The 13,943-nt window shown below is 33.2% G+C and overlaps 1 protein-coding gene across 1 annotated transcript in view; it reads left to right on the plus strand.

Annotated features, from left to right (window-relative positions):
* The window catches only part of cdi (serine/threonine kinase), a 103,666-nt gene that overhangs the window by 23,991 nt on the left and 65,732 nt on the right, over positions 1–13,943 (plus strand). The window lies entirely within an intron of this gene.

The following is a 13,943-nucleotide window of genomic DNA, read 5'->3' on the forward strand; positions in this document are numbered from 1 at the left end:
TTTGTAGATACTATTAATTATAATATGTATGATAATTATTCTCCAGTAATTTATTCATAGCCAATATTCGCATAATGTATTTTAATCTTAATGGTTATTTAAAACTAATCCGAAATATGTAAATTAAGATTTTCTATCAATGATATTAATAACACTATTGAAGCATCATATTTTTTAAAATGAAATATAAGCTCTATTTAATAGAATGTTAGAAACGTATTAAAAAGCAATATCTATATTATAAACATTGTTAGAGATGAAATTTTAACCTCTTTTTACCTTATAAACTTAGTTTTACTACCTCATCATCTTGCCTTTAGGACATAACATTGTCTAGTCGTTTAAGGTCCTTGTAGTTGGTACTTTTCTATTTTTCATATTTTATGGAAAGGTCAAAGATAATGGTCGGAACTTTATCACACACCCCTAACCACGCACACTGCAATGCAAATTCTAGAAATTTCCACGAGTGCAATTCTATTTCAGTACCACGTTCATTCGTAAAAGCTCGGTCTAATCGTGGATGCATACGTCAGGCCGATTGCATAAAGTGTTACAGTTTGGCCAGGTCAGTGTTGTGCGATAGTGAGAGTGGTAGGGCTGGCACGAACGTTGTAGCGACTAGCGAATAGGCGGGTCTCGTGTGAGGATCTAATGATGCTCACTTCCTTTAGCTTTCATGGTTAGCTTGGAACATATTATGGCGATAGTCTGTTGGTGGTTATTTATATGACGTAGTAGTGAATTGTGGTGTTTCGTTTAACAATAAGAGTCAATCATCAAAACATTGACTTAATGATAACCATACCTAGATTAAAGACACTTCACTGTAAATCCTGTAATCTCTAAATACATTGCAATGGAACGCGTAGTTTGCACGTACTGCATTGGTATTGGTATATGAAAATTATATTACTATAAAGTAACAACCCTACACAATGCGTAGTATCTTACACACAACTCATTACATATACAAATCGTGACTCTAAAGATACAAACAGATGGACCAAAGTAATAACTTCCTTACTAAAAAGCTTTGTTACGTACAGAGTCGTGCAGAGGAAGTATCGACCGATACAATGAAAGAGATGTGCAAGAATACAAAGATGTATAGAATATTTATTCTATTAAGATAACATATAACTCGACCGAATAGTTTTGGTAATCGCTTGCTAATAGATGTTGAAAATGACGTATAGTAATAGCTAGTTAGTAATAGGTGGTAAAGTAGTAAATATAGGTAGTTAAACCTCGATGTTTTTTAATAAAATGAAATTGGTCGTATCATAAACTAACAATATACACCTAGTAGTAGGTATCAATCTAAACTGCGTTCTATTCAAAACTCGAGAAAAGAATATCAAAAAATCTGAGAACTCAAATCAACAATTCATTTCGTACCTACTCGACATATTACAGAAATCGATTTTAGTCTCCCTTCAAAGATGGCGTAAATGTGAGAGGGAAGCCGTAAATCTAATTGAGGAATTCTTCATCTACCCACATATCTACTTATAATTACACTTAACGAAGAAAATTGTTATGAAGGTATACATCTGTAGATAAAACGAGTACATTGAATTAAAAAAAAACAATGTGAGTAATGTTACATATGAATGCGTTCACGTAAACATTCGTATGTTGTTGGTAGGAACGCGTGCTTACATAATACAATTTAACCAACGTCCAATTATTACAATGGACTTAATCTGAATATCGCTTACGTAAAGGTATGCAATGCGCTCTGAATGGTGTGTTTAATTTCGGAAGTCACAACACCAAAAACGACTCAGTTTAACATTTCTCACGCGACCCGACTTTCTGTATATTTTTGTATTTTCTCGTATCACGTAATATAATGGATATGAATAGAGTTATTTGCGAATCTTCACAGACGACATCGTTAGAACGACGGTCGACGAATGGCCTTAGACGTAATTTTATTGGACTATTGTGTTTGTCATCGTTGCGTTTAATTAGTTCGTTATAAATTTTGTCTCTTTGGGGACGTGGGTATTGTGTCATCTTTCTGTAATGAATCAGGAAAGGGTTGCATTCTACTATCACCATAAACTATATATTTGATTATAATAAACTTCCAATTTGCTACCATTTCCTACAGATCATTTAAAAATGATCTTTGAGTTAAACATTGCCTATTATATTTGTGAAATCGTATATTAATGGGGAGAGTATACCATCCTTTAAAGGAGAGAAGGAAAAGGATACGATTGTTAACATATAAAATTATAATGTTGTAATTAAGGATATATGAGGGATTTTCAGTTCCGGCAACCTTTAGATATTAGAGAACATTTTGTTTATAGTATAAAATACTAATAAAAAAATATGATCTATCTATCTTTGGTGCAAATTGCATACAAATCTGTTCAGTAAATATAACAGGTTACAAAAATTACATTTTATTAAGCATTTACGTTTTCACCAAAAGTATCCTGATATTCTTTACCACAAATTAAAATTAACGACGTAAATAAATTGCATTAAACATGCAATAAAAGTAACGAATACGCATAAAACCTGTAGTCGCAAAGGAAAGTGCACCGAATTATATAATGCTCTGTAATCGACAGGTGTTCGCTGAACAAATATGGATAACCTGAATCTATATCCTCTTCTGCATCCGTATAGGTATATATACTTAATTATAATTATAATGAGACGTACGAGATCAAAAGAAGACGGTATCTATAGATGCCTTATATGGGCTAAAGTACTATGTACTATGCTTGTTTATTCGAAGTGCAGTTGATTCGATCACATTGATGAAGGCAGTTGGAAAGATGGAAAACTAATAATTGGCTCTTCTGGAGCATATCAGATTAATAAATAACTGTACGTGGATCCGACTTTAATGCATACTTAATGAATAGATACCACATTAAACAGAATAGCTAACCTGCGTTATAATGCTGTAGATTTTAAGATTTTATACATTAATTCTATAGATAGAATTACATCGCATTCCAAATACAAAGGAAGGATAACTGCGAAAGAATCATTCAGTCAGTTCAGAGCTCCATTTGGTACAAACATACCTCCAAAAGAAATCGTTTCTCGGCTTAACTTTATTATAAAATACATGACGTCTGTGTTAAGCATTAATATGTATAATATATTCATATTTCACAGTTATCCGCTACAACTAGAGTCACGCAGTTAACTTTCGTTGGTGACACGCTAGTTCCGGATGTTTCTGTGGACGAATAAATGAGATGGATCATCGTAATTATAAGAGAGTGTTATCGCGCTATAGTGTTATGTTTATGTTACATAAGTGTTACATTTTCTTTAAATTAATCTCTTGTTGGCGGACGGTGTTTTTACTTCTTGATAGGTAAAAGTTGCAGTGAATTTGTTGTGGGGAGTGATACGATATAGTTGCATTGTTAATATTGCAAATTATTAGAATCTTGCATATAATTGTTCATGGATATGAATATTGAAGGCAGTAGTGTTCAAGAATTGGACGAGTTACTATTTACTAAATGTATAGTGAGCCTCGGAAATAAAAACATACGGGCAGACTGAAAATCAGCGCTGCTCAGGCGTTAAAGCCCGACAGCACGGCTGAGTCTGACCCGATTGCCATGTAACTACTTAGCTTAGTGTATGTTTTTTTTTTAGTAATATAAGTAGTTGTTAAGTGTGTAAATGTGGCAATAAACATTTTTTTCTTTCTTTCTTTCTTTCTTTCAAATCAGTAGAAAAACATGTTAAAGACATAAGTTTGGTTTGTTAGAAAGGAAAAGTATTGAAACAAGTGTATAGCAGATTTCATTATTGCTTAAAATATTAGCTAGTTATTAAATTAAAAACAGTAGTTTAGCTACTTCAATAATTACTACACATTAAGTATACATAATTTACTATGTACAATCATGAAGTAAGTAGGATTAGCAATGAAATACATATTTGCGAAAATAAAGTAAATTTTCGTATAAGTATGTATTATGTACGTATTAACATAAGGAAAAATAGAAATTCAATTGTCCAAATCAACAAAGCGTTTAAGACTAGTAAAAGGGGTTATAGCGAAATTTGAAAGTTAACAGTATCATTGGCCAAAGCACGTAACTTAATTTGTCGGTTTTAGAGCTCATCTTGTTGTGTACGTGGTCGTGAATAATTGTAACAATACGTATTTGTTATTTAGATGGAGTACTTATTCAATATGCAGTACTTCCTGTATTTTTATACGAGAATAATTGAATGGTAATTAGAAGCTGTGTGCGTGACTTTCTTCTGTTACCGGATGGTATGTAATAATACATTATTATTATACAGTTGTAGATATACAATGTAAATAAACCTTGGCTATAGATAGAGGAAGTAAATGATAAGACGAATAGAAGTAAGCAAGTTTCCGTATTTAATTCAATCGCTGTAGGTATATATGTATTTTATACTTATTGTATCAACATACTATAAGTAAATAACTTACATACAGATAAAATAAATTAGGTTCATCTGTATTCTATGTTCTTAATTGGTTTTATTTTATGACTACCAAATACTTGGTCTTCTTTAATTAGTAGTTCAGTATACCTATTTGAATTTATTTCGCATTTCACGTAAACCATTGCTGTAACAACCAGTACTTAACTGTACATCCATTCATTAGTATTCCACAAAAACAGTACAGTAAATTACGTTTTGCGATACCGCCTTGTGCTTCTTTACGTACCGCAGTTGCTAAATCCTATTAATTGGTAGGACACGAAAGTATGGTATAGTATTGTCATAGTATAAAAAGAGAAGTAGGCCAACTCCCGGCGTTTAGGAGCGCACGGTACCTTAACTCGCTAGGCGCAGGGTTGTCACTTGCAACGTTGATATTTTAAATAATTGTATAAATAAACACCGACCGCTCACAATGATGGCGCGGCCCTCACGAGAACGGTCCATCAGAAGTAACCGAGCGGCGTTGTGTGCGTGTGTGTACATGAACGGGGTGCGTGGACAAGCGCTCCGCGTACATACAAACGGTGCAATGTACCATTTTTCGAAGATAACATACTTCTATCTTTTTACTATGGTATTATATTATCTGTGCTATGCCGTCATCGCACGCGACCCTCTAATTATTTGTATGAGTCAGTCGCATATCAATGGGTATCAATGACGTGAATCACTATTACAATGCGACGCGACGTAGCGCCGAATTACAAAATACAAGGTCGTTTACAATCTGGTATGAATTGTAATTGATGGTGGAAAGCATGGAGATGGTAGAAAGTGTACGGAAGGAGATTGTAGGTACTGTGTGTATTGTAAGGAACTTTCGATTTGTTGATTGTCAATTAAAGTTTGTTTTCTGAAAATTGGTAAGTTTTGACCTTATTTTGACTCTGATTGTCGCTGTCTAATGATGTTAATTAATGATGAAAAGATGTTGTTACTTGATGATTAGTCAGCTCATAGTAACGACTGCACATAATTTGCATTCGAAATGAAGTTCAATTATAATAATTATTTTAATATGCAAAGTTGTTGTACAATGTATCTACTTTGAAATATTTACACATTTTTTGTATGCATAAACATATCATTATATTTTTACGACACAAAAAATATTAATTTCAAAATACCCACGCCAGGAAACGTGGTGATTATTATGTTAGTTATATGCTGATATGAATGATAACAAAAAGGTTTTAATGCTCATAAAGAAAAAAAATAAATAGTAGGGTCAGTTGTCACCTTGGAGTAATAGCATTTACAACAAGGCGCCAATCTCAGCTGTTTCGAAATGTGTATGAATAAAAAATAAATTTAACGCTATATAGACACGTGCGAAGAGGTTTACGAAAGCGCAACGCTTTTAAATGCCACTCGAAAGCAATAAAAATAAAAAATAAATAAAGATTGAGTGCTCCGAAGTCCGAATGTCAGTTTGTGAATTTTACTACTGTTTGCAATTTGTAAGGTGGTTTTATAACTTCATTTTCACTTTTTTACACCTACTATAGCGTTGTTGCGTATTCTTTGATACAATTCTGATAGTTTATACCAAAAGTTATATGCTTATTGCAAACAACAAAATGATAATGATATAAAACTGTTCACGTAAATTTTACGTAAAGCAGATGCATATCGGAGGATGCAAATTGCGATATTTAAGGGCGCATAAAGCAAAATAACCAATCTTCTATTAGATGATACGTGTAATATGCAAGACCAAATCTAAAAAATAAAATATATATCAAACTAGATGATATGTTCACGATTCTGTTTAATCAAAAACATAAAATATTAAAATTTACTCGATAAAAAAAAATCACCAAGTTAGCTCTAATTTTCACACTTTTACGTTTTCTACTTGACATGGTAATACTTATTATGATTTTTTTTTTCATAAACAATTATATTAAAACATTTGCAAGATATTTGTCAGAGCATTTTGTGTAATTACTTTTAGTTTTGGTTTTATCTGCGATAAACCACTTTTGGCGCTCTTTTTTTCTCGAGATAAACGTTTGATTTTGTCACGATAAAAGTGGTTTATCGCAGATAAAACCAAAACTAAAAGTAATTACACAAAATGCTCTGACAAATATCTTGCAAATGTTTTAATATAATTGTTTATGAAAAAAAAATCATAATAAGTATTACCATGTTAAGTAGAAAACGTAAAAGTGTGAAAATTAGAGCTAACTTGGTGATTTTTTTTTATCGAGTAAATTTTAATATTTTATGTTTTTGATTAAACAGAATCGTTGAACATATCATCTAGTTTGATATATATTTTATTTTTTAGATTTGGTCTTGCATATTACACGTATCATCTAATAGAAGATTGGTTATTTTGCTTTATGCGCCCTCTTAAGCAAGTGCGATGTACAGAGAATATTGTGCAGTGTGTGTCGCAAGTTCTTGCCAGATAAACGTTTCGGTCGGCTGCGTGCACCGCACTAGTTTCCCTCACAGGACTCGAATGGAGCAATATCTTATACATTATCTAATACTGGCTTAAATTTGTATTGTCTGTTATGTCATTCTTTGTTAACAAATAAACTACGCTATAGTTTATTTGTTTGTTACTACAAAAGCCCGAATGTGTTGATTAAATCACGGGAGGTAGTTGGTGGCCTTAATGATTTTTAAGATGTAATTATCATGGTTGTTATAGGATTTAAATTTGCAAATACGAAATGAAGAAAGAAATCTAATGATATAATATTACCTATGTGGCAATCTTGATTTGGGCATTAGGGGAAAATAATCACAATTCACCCTCTTCCGTTGGGGTTGTAGATTTCACTTTCACGATATTAAATTCTTGTGAATGATGTGAAGAAATATTGTCTGATAGACATTTCTAAAATAAATTAAACTAAGGTGTAAAAATCGCAGTTAAAGCTATTCGAGTAATCCCCGGTCCTTCATACAGCTTTTACAATAGGGTCGTAGGTTCGTACTTCGTAGCAAGGTTCGGTGCAGTCCCCTTCTCGGTAACACCGTAAAACGTTTTACCAAGTTGTGTAGTTGTTGCAGCTTTCAACCCCTTTGTTTTTCAAAGGCCTGCGCTTTACTGGCTTTACGGATTAGCTTCTAAACCTACGAAACCTATTTGAAACAGTTCAAAAGCAATATCACCCTCGCCTTGCGTTAAATAAGGATTTCCAAAATTGCTACGTGCTAAAGTCGTGCTGCAGAAATTTATTAAATCATTTGTTATTGCATACTAAACGTTCAGACCCGAAAATACTTTCCTTTTTCTAAGAAAATTTAATTGAAAAGGGACGAATATGGATCACGGATGAAACCAAACGCGAAGCAAATCCGAACCCAAAACAATTGACGCCATAAATAAATTACCATGGAGAACCTTCTAGGCTATTCTAAATAAAATTGTATACAATATTACTTCTTGCTCTTCGTAGTTTATAGTGATTGTGTAATAGTAGGAAGCGGAGATTGACGGGAAATAAGGCGGCGTTCACACATATATATATGTATAGAGTGTATGTAAATTGTAAATGTAGCGGGGAAGTGATGACTTGTAATTTTAACCGTTCATCCGTTTAATTATTGCGCGTGTAGTTTGAAATATGTATATTAGTGAGTGCAATATCCACTAAAATGTTTGTAGATGGTTAAGTAAATACTTCGTAGTATGATTGGCTTATTTTGTAAAACGCGTACAGTTGCAACTTGCAAGTATTGTTATCGTCAGTTATAGTATTCCTTTAGATTAAATGATTGAATGTAATTTAAATGTGCATTCTTTATTTGCTTATAATTTATACATTAATTAATTAAAGCATATTGGGTAGGTAGGCAGGTTGTAGTAACTATTTCAGATCGATCGTCGAGTTTTCTTAGATAACGTTTTATACCGTACAATATTGCACGCCTCATAAGCGAAGCGTTGAGGTGGGTACTACTGTCGCTTCGCGCAAAACATCTGATTTTTCAAACTTAAAATGTCTTTATGTATCATACATTGCACTTGTAAGATAATACATACACACACATATTAAGAAAAAACACTATTTTTAACGTTCATGATATTTTTGATGTCATTTTTGTTATTTAAACTAGTTAAAAAACAGTTTAAAAAAGTTCTGTCTTGGACGTCCGTGTGTCTGTATGTGCGGATCCTTTTTCTTGTTAACACGATAGCGACCGAAATACTTTACTAATCGAGTCTTTTTTTTTCTCTTACGCTTGAGTATGCTCAGGAATAGAACCCTTTCATTTTTCAGGGTCTGATTCGATGTGGTTTAATTGTTATTAAATAAACAAAAAAAAACTCGGCTGTTTTTTTTTTTTTTTTTTTTTGAAGTGAATTTTTATATTTTTATTGAAATTGATTCCAGAAGATTACTGGGAACTTTAAAAATTCATTTTGTTACTTTTATTAGTAGGTACGATCCTTATAAGTATTTTAGTGTATTCAACCAACTTAAAAAAGTGTGACTATTTTACAACAATTTGAATATGAATTGTATTATTGTATACAATATCGAAGCTTTTTAAGAAATGTATAAAATACTTTTTTAAGAATTATTATCATACATAATATTATGTTACCGGCAATATATTAAAACCGGCATTGTATGCAATTCTTAGTAAATGTATGTTATTCCGAGAAACAGTCGGAATGAAATAAATTAAATTCGTCACATTACCTACTTATATCTTTAAATCTGAACTTTTCCTAAGTAGCAAACACATTTGCAAATGTGGGTGGTTTTTGGGGTAGCTATTAACCAATATGAGGTCAAAACTAAAATCCAAGATGGCGCCGACGAAAATTTGAAATCTTTTCGTCATGGGTGTCATTTTCATGGTTTTTGGGGTAGCTATTAACGAATATGAGGTCAAAACTAAAATCCAAGATGGCGCCGACAAAAAATTTACATCTTTTCGTCATGGGTGTCATTTTCATGGTTTTTGGGGTAGCTATTAAACAATATGAGGTCAAAATTAAAATTCAAGATGGCGCCGACGAAAATTTTACACATTTTCGTCATGGGTGTCAATTTCATGGTTATTGGGGTAGCTATTAACCAATATGAGGTCAAAACTAAAATCCAAGATGGCGCCGACGAAAATTTTACATATTTTCGTCATGGGTGTCATTTTCATGGTTATTGGGGTATCTATTAACCAATATGAGGTCAAAACTAAAATTCAATATGGCGCCGACGAAAATTTTACATCTTTTTTCTCTTACGCTTGAGTATGCTCAGGAATAGAACCCTTTCATTTTTCAGGGTCTGATTCGATGTGGTTTAATTGTTATTAAATAAACAAAAATAATAATTAATAAATAATTATTAAAAAAAAATTATGAGGCGTGCACTTTTGGATTTTCCAAACTATTTTATAATAGTTAAATTTAGTTTCTTGACTTTCATTTAAAACATTCACACTTGAAAATCCAGTCGATGTCCGCGACTGTTAAGTTTCTACAATTTATGTAATTTGTTATGAAACAAGCTTCATTTGGTAACGTGTTCCTTCCTTTATTATATAAATCAGCAATTAGGCTTTTCGGTTGCATTTTACGAAAACAAGTGGGTATGCGGGTCACCCGGTGGGTATAGCGTCGTGCAAGAATGCGCTCTCGTTCATTTGTAATAAGAACTTTGAAATATGAAACAATAAGGAAATATTCTTTTGTATTCAAGATTTGACTTTAATTTTCTTTTTAACCTTTAACCAACATTAACCAGGTACTTGAAAATTTGCGTGGTGCAAATTTTGAACAAATATTATCCTGAAATTCACCTACCTACTAATTAAAATTAGGTACTATGCTTATTATACTATACTTAATATTATTCTAAACGAATACATTTAATTATTTAGATTTATAACACATAAAATTATATTTTTGTTTCATAATATGAGTTAAAACCTGACCGCGACGTTTTGTACACCTCGCAGAGTGGAGGGCTCGTGAGTTAACAACTGCACGACTAGAGTCCTTTAAGAATACTAAAACACTGCTTTATATATGAGTTTGTACTATTTTTAAACGCTTTCTTTATTAACATTTGAAATAATGAAAAATGAGTCGTGATCTTTTTGCAACTTGTTCTGTTTCGGGCAAAGTTAATGTTTTTACTATTTTTAAGTGATATTAAACATCAAATTATATAACATTTTTATTACTTACATGTGATTATATTTAGAAACAATGTAAGTGCTAAAAATACAAAGGTATTTGTATAAATAGTAAGTTCGCAGTAGGTCAAATTGAACATTTGAACCGTGAGTTGAACCGCAAATAGTCTGTTTACGCAAAACCGTTGGCTCCATGCCGGCGTTTTCGCTAATTTGTTGTAAAACATAAATAGCCTGAATACTTTGTTGGATATTAATATAGCTATAGTTCTTAATTGGAACTTTTGTGTAGGTTGGGGTCGTGAGCTTTTTTAAATAGCCAATAGGCTTGACTTCGTAGGCTTTTGTTAATTCAGCCTGTACAAATATCATCGTAAAGAATAAATTGATTTTCAGTGGAATAGCCATAGTACAAACAACAATATTAAGTTTAAATTCAACCACAGTTAAGTTCTTTACGTGATTACTGATTAGGTATTTTTATTTTTGTCTCTTTTGAGATATTGCGTACAATCAATCTTCTACTTTATAGCTGTTTATTGTTTAAAAATCGTATTGGATGAACTTTGAAATCTATTTGTAAATTTATTTAAATACATTCTACTGATAAATACATAATAATATAATCCTTGTCTATGACATTCCGGTTATTCGATTTGAATATTCTCTTTGATCTGTTCCGACTTTGATGAAAACTGCGACCTCGTTTCTCCTGTTACAGAGATTTATTAAGTAAATGGGAAAATGTATCACACTCTAGACATGAGTTTTCCTGCAGTACTCTCTGCTCCTGATGAAATGAATAAAAAAAGAATTTTCACTCGACTGATATATTTTTTATATAGTGAAAATTTATCAGTGTCAAAAGCTAACCATGTCCCTATTTCTGAATGCCAAACATTTATTCAAATGTCGCTAAATACTCTATAGAAATACATCTTCAAAATCTCACCATTTATTTCATTCACAAAAGTCGCATACTAATAATCGTGAAACGTACAACCGCTAGTAGTAAATTGATATTGATTGTTTGATTTGGGTTAGCATTATCCCAAATTAGATTGTCGCCGGTCGTCCGGCCGCGGCATTGCGACTTCCGCCTACTTTGATATCGTGCCGTGAATGGGAGCGTTATGTGTTGTCGTAGTATGTATAGGACGTTGAATGGACATAATAAGACTATCAAAAGTTTTTTTTTAATGCTCATTGTGACCTGGGATGTGTTGGAAGTTGGGACACAGCTACAGGATAGTTTAGTTATGGTCCGGGAGCCAGCAGCAGATTTAATGACCAAGTTCCTCTCGAGCGGTAATTAGTAAAATGCATCAAAGTATAGTATTATGAAGCCTCGTGAACGTCAGCTGGAGCTCGGTTGGGGGGAAGAGCGGTTGTAGCCTCCCGTATCAGCTGACGGTTTTTCCACCAAGATACAGCCAGCTGACATATATATTTATCCACAGTTACATATAAGCTATCATGAGGTAAATTTTTGTTTGAGAGGAAATAACGGAAAATAAATTTTTCTTTAAATTTAACTTTCATGTTCGAGACACCAGCTGACGTATAATACACCATGTTGTAACCAGCTGACTATTTTTTTTCGTTGAGATATTGGGCTAGCTACAATTTGACAAATTTTTAGCTGAGAGGAAATGAATGAATGAATGTATTTTTTTTCCTATGTGCGTGGGAGGCTACAACCGCTCACCCCCCCAACCGAGCGCCAGCTGACGTTCACGAGGCTTTATAATACTATACTCTCATGCGTCTGACGAATTATCTCTTGAGAGGAAATAGTTAACCAAATTTGCACCTGGCTCCCTAACCATTATAAATTTTGGTAAAAGTTATACGAGTTTCTGATCAATTTGAGATATATGTACAGGGTGTCCGCCGGCAGATTTTACACTTTGAATTGTGTTTACGGCGACTAATAATGCGGAAGGGTGGGGATAGGGGTATCATTCGACGCGCCCGGCGCCAGAGTTGCGGATTATTTAGTAGCCATGAGTCAGTGGACAGGAGCAAACCGCGCTTTTGCGGTTGAGGCGTATTTCGCGAACAATAATTCGACCAATGTGGCGAGGCGTCCTTTTTGTTCACGCTATGAAATCCGACGACTAAACGATGGGCCATCAAAACAATTAATATGGTCGTGGGTACAGAAGTTTAGAGGTTCTGGCTCACTTAAAATGAGCCTCGGCCTGGACCTTCAACGTCTGTTACTACGCCTGAAAACGTAGAACACGTGAGAAGAGAAATTTTACGTAATCCGCGTAAGTCTATTCGGAAGATTGCTGAACGTTACTGCGCAATGCTAGACAACTTTTTTATACCGAAGCTGCATCGTCATGTTAGTGACAATAATAGGACCAATTTTCAGCAGGATGGGGCCACGGCACACACTGCTAGGGACTCAATAGCAAAAGAGCAAAACTTTTTCCCGGAAAATTAATAATAAGTCGCTTTGGCGACATAGCCTGGCCCCCTAGATCACCAGATCTGACACCTTGCGACTTTTTCCTATGGGGGGATATTTAAAGTCTCGCGTATACAGCAATTCACCATCAACAATACTGGCCCTCCAAGAAAATATACGACGCGAAGTTGCGGCGATCAATCCGGAACTTTGTAAGCGAGTTTTCGCCAACATGAAGGAAAGGTTACAAGAATGTTTGCAGCTAGAAGGACGCCATTTGAGTGGAGTGCTTTTAAAAAAATAAAATCCGCATTATTCTTCTGTAAGATAATTAATAAATGACTTTGATAGTATTCATGGTTCATTTTATTTTATTTTTTAAAGTGTAAAATCTGCCGGCGGACACCCTTTATTACAATTTAGTATGAATTATATTGTCATAGAATATATACACTAAATTGTAGAGGTGACGTATGAGATAATATTGTTTTTATTTTATTATACTTTAGATATTTTTCAAGATATTCAACTAAAGCTATTATGCAATAAGATTTTGTTGCAATCTTATAACATTTATATTATGTATTATGATACCTACAGTTGCGTATTAAAACTTTTTCGCTGTGTTAATTACGCGCCATTAAGACTAACTATGCAACGTTACCTATCATAAAAATTATACCTCCATTGTTCGGATAATAATCATAATTATTTCATACTAGGTATGAACTCATAAAACTTCTTAATGCCGGAAAACGTATTTCCAGGTTATATAAATAAATAATAATACCATAAATATTTTTTGTCGCGTCTCAAGCAATGACTGTAACCTTTATATAAAATATGCAAACTACATATAATATCAAAATATCCCCGGGACCTCATATTCAGACTGATCATACACAAACTGAATAAAACCTAC

This window comes from Colias eurytheme, chromosome 11 (assembly GCF_061535395.1).
Source record: "Colias eurytheme isolate Ceu_HAF_F1 chromosome 11, ilColEury1 Martin Lab GWU primary, whole genome shotgun sequence".
Lineage (NCBI taxonomy): Eukaryota > Metazoa > Arthropoda > Insecta > Lepidoptera > Pieridae > Colias > Colias eurytheme.